This window comes from Meleagris gallopavo, chromosome 8 (genome assembly GCF_000146605.3).
Source record: "Meleagris gallopavo isolate NT-WF06-2002-E0010 breed Aviagen turkey brand Nicholas breeding stock chromosome 8, Turkey_5.1, whole genome shotgun sequence".
Classification (NCBI taxonomy): Eukaryota; Metazoa; Chordata; class Aves; order Galliformes; family Phasianidae; genus Meleagris; species Meleagris gallopavo.
In genome coordinates, this window is record NC_015018.2 from 14,298,277 (window position 1) to 14,304,832 (window position 6,556).

General features: G+C 43.9%; 1 long non-coding RNA gene across 1 annotated transcript in view; it reads right to left on the bottom strand.

Annotated features, from left to right (window-relative positions):
* LOC109368788 overlaps nucleotides 1-5,489 on the bottom strand; it is a 20,494-nt gene extending 15,005 nt beyond the window's left edge. The window contains exons 1-2 of the long non-coding RNA XR_004160494.1: nucleotides 5,410-5,489; nucleotides 5,210-5,292 (exon numbers count right to left, since the gene is read on the bottom strand). This is a non-coding gene — a long non-coding RNA (uncharacterized LOC109368788). The remainder of the gene's footprint in view (nucleotides 1-5,209; nucleotides 5,293-5,409) is intronic.
* Between the last annotated feature and the right edge of the window lie 1,067 nt (nucleotides 5,490-6,556).

A 6,556-nucleotide genomic window follows, 5' to 3' on the forward strand; every position in this document is an offset into this window, starting at 1 on the left:
ATTTCCTAATGCTGTGCAGCTGATATCCACAAGAGTCTTCCTTGGGAAAGGAGAAACTGCCCAACTGCCTGCACTGGAGAAAATGTGGAACAGGCTATGAAAAAGTGCTGTGCTGTTCAGAAACAAAACATGAGGGGAAAAAAAGAAAGATTAAGAAGTTTTTTGGGAGGGGAGGTAAGAGGGGACTTTTTACTTCTTATTTTTTATATACTCTTTATCATTTGGGGCTTCTATGAATTATTTGTAACTAGGATAGAATTTTCCAGCAAAAATGGGTTTTTTAATATCAACAGCCTTCCTCAGAACACTTTTATTGAGGAAATATGCCTGTATGGCTGTGGCAGCCATCAGGATTCCTGGAGTGAAAGAGTACAGAAGAGAAGACTGGGTTAAATTAATTCCTGCTAAATACCTACCAGCAGACTTGCTGTCTATATGGGGAGCTGGAGACAGAATTGTACCAGGGTAGAAAGGATACTGTGTCTATTTATAACTCTGCCTTCAACACCATAGGAATTCAAAGGAAAACTCCAACTCAGCACACAGTCTTCTCATCATCTGCTTCTGTCAAGATTAAATCGGGGCTGAGATCATTCTCTTCCTCTGCAAATCTCTGCAAGGAAGGATCTCTTCCTTTCTGCCTGTAAAGGACTGCTGTGGTACAAATCACATCAAAGCTCATGTGCTCAGGGAGCCCTCACCCAGCTGAATGCTGCCTCCTCCTTTGCAGTAGCCAGAGCAGGGCTGAAGAGCCTCACAAGACCCCACAGCAGGTTAGGAGTGAGGAACAAAGGTATTTTACCTGCTTCACAGCCCTGCACCCCACGCTGTCCTTGACCTTTCTTTGCACAGCCTCTCTGAGGCAAACGGAAGTAGCAGAGCTCCCATGTGCTCCCAGTGCCTGCTGACAGGGATGGGGAGAGGAACAGGGCCTTGGCATAGGGTCATCACACTCACTCATCCTGTCACTTACTGAGACAAGACCATTACCCATGGGGGCATGAGCCTGTCCTGCCACTGCAGAGCCACCCATCCTGGGAAGGATTGAGCTCCGTTAGATGTGTGGGGTACCTATCCCTCGATTATCCCTGATAATAGGAGCACAAATGAAAGCAGCCTTGAAAAAGGCATTTGCAAAAACCTGACCACCATTCTAAAAATAAGGCAGGCTCCTGGAGTTTTTCAGCTCCACTCTTTTTTAGCATCATGGCGTCTCAGATCTTTCCTTCTCATCTTCCACCTTCCAGTTTTCTCTTTAATAAGAACTGCTCTTTCGTTCTTCTCAAAGAGCTATCTACTCCGTTCTCTCGCTGCTTCTCTTTTGTAATTCTGTTATCAAGCTGTCTGCTAGGTGGGGAGCAGAAGGTGCAGGACGTGGTGCTGCCTTTGAGGTACAGGTAATTATTATGTGCATCTGTTATTGTGGTTGCTGCCTCAACAGGTGGAAAACATGCTGTTCCCTGATAGATTGCAGCACTCTGTGCTCCTACCTCTTCTTTTCTCTAAAGCCAGTCATGTGGTGTTCCTAAAATAATAAACACAGACTTACTGCTGCCACAAAAACCCCTGGTAAATATATTTTTATGGGAATGAAATATTAAAGGATTTGAACAGTTATTCACTGAAAGCAAAATATGAGCAGTAAGGTTGGGTAAAGATTCAAAGACTGGTTTGCTTCCTCTCCCTGGGGCACATCAAGGCTCTACTGCTCACAGTTTAGAGATGGATAGTGGGGAATTACTTAACCCAGAATGATGGAAACAATTCAGACTATAATAATATAGCACGAGAGTTTCTCACATTACATCTATTCCCCATACTGCTGGCTATATTCTGGCTTCAGATTCACGTGCACAACTCTCATTGGATTCTGGAGGAACTGTATTTGAAGCCAAAATGCATTTCATTGTCTTTCTTAAATCTCTCTATGGTATAGTTGCTAAATCCTGAGCTCAAGAACTGGGGACAAAGCTTGTCTAAATGTTTCCCAGTGTCATTCTCTGAAAGATTCCCATCTGCTCTGCTTCATTTTGAATTTCATCTTCCTACTTTCCTAAAAACACAAAGCAGAAACACACATTTCCTCTGCTCTGGTGAGCAGGAATCACCAAATTTCCCAGCAGGTTCTCTCACAACATACAATGGATCCAAGTGTGTCTAAAAAAGCTACAAACCCTTGTGTAGCAGCAAGGGAGGAGACCAGAAACGTGGGCCAAGTTTCAGAGTGTTATGAACACCTCCCAGCCCCCAAAGGGGCTCCATATCCTGTTTCCCGTCTCCCAAAAATTTCACCTGGCTTTGGGTTTCATTAAGAGAAATATACATTTCTCAAGCCCAGGCTCGAAGTCTTTGGTTCATGCTTCCTGCTGACACTACAGAGACTGCAAGAGCCACGAAAGCTGATTCTGACCTGGGGGCTTCAAATTTACTACAATAGCAGAGCAAATTAAATAGAGAGCACATTAAGCGGGTTGGGAGATTGCTGTTGACCAACAAATCTTCATTAAGTTCCCGCACCAAGCTGTGCTGTGCCTCTGATGAAACTGATTATTGCATCTCCATCGTTTCAACTATTTCTCCACCAGGTTTAAAACAAATTCAAACTTATTTTAGGTCTAATTAGAAATAAAATGTAATATGAAGCCACCTTGCCCCATGCAATCTTCCAGTTTAGAGATGTTGGTATGTCATTCAAGCAGGCCAAATTCCTCTTTTTTCACCATTAGATATTTACTGCCTTGGTTTTTGCTAGGCCTTTTATTTAACACCAGTGTTTCATGGTGACTCTGTCCACTGTGATACGGTGACTTTCTGAGTTACTGGCTTGCATTACCAAAGGCAAGGTCTGAGATAGCTCCTGGCACTGCTCTCCAAACCTTTCAGCTGAGCTTCCTTTGAGATGCACCGGCACAAACCCCAAAGAGATCACTTGACTCGCATCTCCCACAGCAAAACCTGTACCTGGATAACAGCAGCTTTGACAGGATTAAAGCAAAGTCCTTTTCTGGCCTCCAGGGCTAAAAGGAGGCTACCATAGCAGGCGCATTGGATACCTTTCCCACAGGCCACTACCAAAAAGACAGCTCCATGGTTAAAACTCAGGTGCCAAGCTATTCTGCTATATGGATTCTGAAAACACTCCACCCAATTTAAGCATAGAGAGGTTTGATGGAAAAGTGCAGCAGAAGACAAGGGAAATTAAACAGCGGTGCTGAGAGTTATATAGCCTTAGCATATGCAGTATGCATCACAGGCTATCCTTGCCCTAAGGTAAGATGAGAAACAATTACTCAATATTTGTCTTCTAAAGGTAAGGGAAGAAACAGAAAGGGACATACCGATACACCAGAAATGTTAGCCTTCAGTATCACTCATTGCCAGTTGACATATATGGTGGCCATTCATGTTGGCCGCAGAAATTGCTCGTACCCCATACTTATGTTGTCTTCAGACTCAGAAAACACTTGACAAATGCAGATGGGACTCAACCTATCTGTAACAAAGAGAAAGCCTCAACCATTTGGGTCTGTGCAGCAGTGCCGCAGCACCTGGGCACTGCAAGACAACATCTCTCTCCCAAAGGTGCCTGTTGTGTCCCAAGTAAGGCTGAAGAGTGCAGCCACAGCAGTTGCCTTCTGATGGGATCCAAATTATTTTTTACTAATGGTTAGATGGTTTTCTGCTCTAGAGGAAAGTCAGTTCTTTTTGCAGCAGGTGATCTATGACATTTAGGGGTCACATTTTTTAACTGTTAGTTACTTTAGAAATATGGTATGAGTTAACCTAAAGGAGAAATTATTAGAAATACCTGTGATCCCAAGAGCTAACACAACTGCTGGGAAATTCTAGACCTCAAATCATCTGTGCTACAGGATATGAATAGATCCTATTATTTTTTCTTTCTGCAGAAAAGTAGTGAGATTTTACAATGAGAAAAAAGCAATCTGCATAGCTGACTTGGGATTTCACCTCCTCCCGCTGCATCTCTTACTGCATGCACATCACCCCACAAGCCTCAGCTCTGTTCATTCTCAGACTGACCTCTGTGCTAACTTGATTTATTATTTCAAGTTCTCCGATAGTATATTACATTATACCCCAAAGGGTCTGATTAGAACTGGCCAGTATTTTAATGATTTACAAGGGGCATCTGGGACCATGTGGATAGCATATATGTTGTGTCACTGCTATAGGAGGAGCCTTTATTGATCCATACCAGTGTGCTCCAAGACAAGACTGTGTCAAATTCCAATAAGCTTTAGTTCACAAACCTGATTTGACAGGTGGCCAAGCTTGCACTGGGACTGACTGTAGCTCTCATGGTGGGAATAAAACAAAACAGCTGGACTGCTTCTAGCTTTTGCATTATGAGAGGATTTCCATTCCTTTCTCTTCTATTTCTATCTTACAGTGCTTAAGGAGGTGTTTATCCTTCCTAGTTCTCCAGCCAAAAACCTGGGCAACAGGAGCTTGCTATCAGCTCTGTGGTCTGTCCTTCTGCCCGAAGACACTGGTGAGAAATACAGGCTTCTGGAACTAGCCTTCTGAGCCTCTCTGAGTCCTGCCATGGCTATCACGCTGCTAGAAAGCTTCAAATCAGAGAGACTGGGGTGAGAGAAAGAAAGATGAAGAAGCAATTACTGCAATTGCTTTTAAGCTGTAACACCACTGCATTTAATAAGGACTCATGCTGGTTTATAGGGTACTGCTGAAGAAGATCTTTCCAAATACTTAAAGATAGGTATCAAGAATAGCGTGTGGTGTTACAAGGTTTCTCTGTCCTTGGTTTAATTTTGCATGTTCCAGAAGCTATTTTGAGTGCCAAAACCAAAATCCGCTGAAACCTTCCTGGAAAACCTCATTCTCTAGCATAAGTTTTGGAAGGAAATCCCATTCAAGGCCAAACTTGACCATGACTTTCACCTCAGTATAAGTTGCCTTTGATTCAGCAAAGGCAAGCAGAGATTTTGACCCAAATTAAACCTGTGAGTGACTCTTTCCCGAGGTTCAGCTATCACTGCAAGTGCTCATCACTATTCTGCCCCTGGCCTTTCTCCCAGTTCAGGCACGTGGAGAGATGTAGGAAAAGCCAACTTTGCCATCTCAACCTGTGTGCTGGGAACACCAGTGTCTTCCTTACAGGCTCACTGTGATAACTATTAAATGTACTGCAGTGCTCAGGAAACACCAGGGAACTGTGAGAGCTTACCTCCTGCTGTTTTCCTTCCTACCACGTTGTTAGGCTCTCCTGCTATGCGTCAGCTGTCTCCTGCAAGTGGGTAGCACCAACTTCTTCATGGTGATCGTAGAGACCACAGGACAAGAACAAAGAACAGTGAAGCTGTCAATGCCCTCAAAAAGAAAAGACCCAAAAAAGCAATATATTGTTTTTAAGATACAAGAACATACCAGAGCTAGTCACAGGGGAGAAGGGCTTTCCATTGTGCCATCCTTTCGGTTAAATCCTTGGGGCAGAAACCACTCATTTGTAATGGAATTCTTTGAATTCTGAAGCCTGATGTTTCCAATGGTGGGCTGGAAGACATTGCTGCATTAGTTATTGTCACAGTAGCCTCATTCACCTTCAGATGTAGCCTGCTAAACTTCGGTGGGGACACAGGACACTGGCTGAAGGACTGCATTGCAACTGGAGCCTGTGCAAGGCTCTGCACAAGAAGTGCTTGGCCTCTGAGTAGCTGTTGCCAGAGCAAGAAATGAACGTGACTTCTGTCCCAGACAATTTTGGATACCAGAGACGACCAAGGAAAATTAGTTCAGACTACATTAAGAACATGCAACAGGAAGTGAATCCACAGATGCATAAAACCATGGATAAGGGACTGAAAACTACACTCAAGTGATCTTTTCTCCTTCTTTCATGAAATCAGACACAGTGTGCCCAGCAACCAACCCTTCTGTGGCCTTCCCCTCCTGATTTCAGATAGCAGTGCAATATCCTGACCAACAACCCTCACAAAGCCCTTAAGGGCAGCTGCAGGCCTGTATGGCAGCGATGGTTTCACCCCAAACAGCCACAGAAATTCACCCTGCAGCGTGGCCAGGCTCTGCTTCCCACACAGCCCCAGCACTGGGGTTGAAAGGCAGCACAACAACCACGAGCCTCTAACACACTCTTTCAGGGAAACAGACTCAAAAGATTTCAGGCAATCTATGAGCAAAACTAAGCTTGTATTTCTCTGCAGGGTCATGCTGTACTAACACCATGAAGTAACTAGAGCACCATGTGCTCTCTGCAGATACGGGCTGCAAATATTGATAGAGCATAGTCATGAAAAAGCAAGCAAAATTTGTGTTGTTTGGGGAGAGTGATGGATTTGAACACAAGGGTCAGTCAGACAACCTGGCTGCTTATTAGCAGATCTAAGAAGAAAACAAGATGAGGTGCTTTACTCCTCATCCCAACCTGCATCACCTTGCTAGTCTTTGTTTCAGAAATGTTTAATCCTTCAGATCCCTCAGATTAGGTAATCTCATGGTGCCCCCAGGAAAACAAACAAATAAAAAAACCCACTAGCATCACCAAAAAAAAAAACAT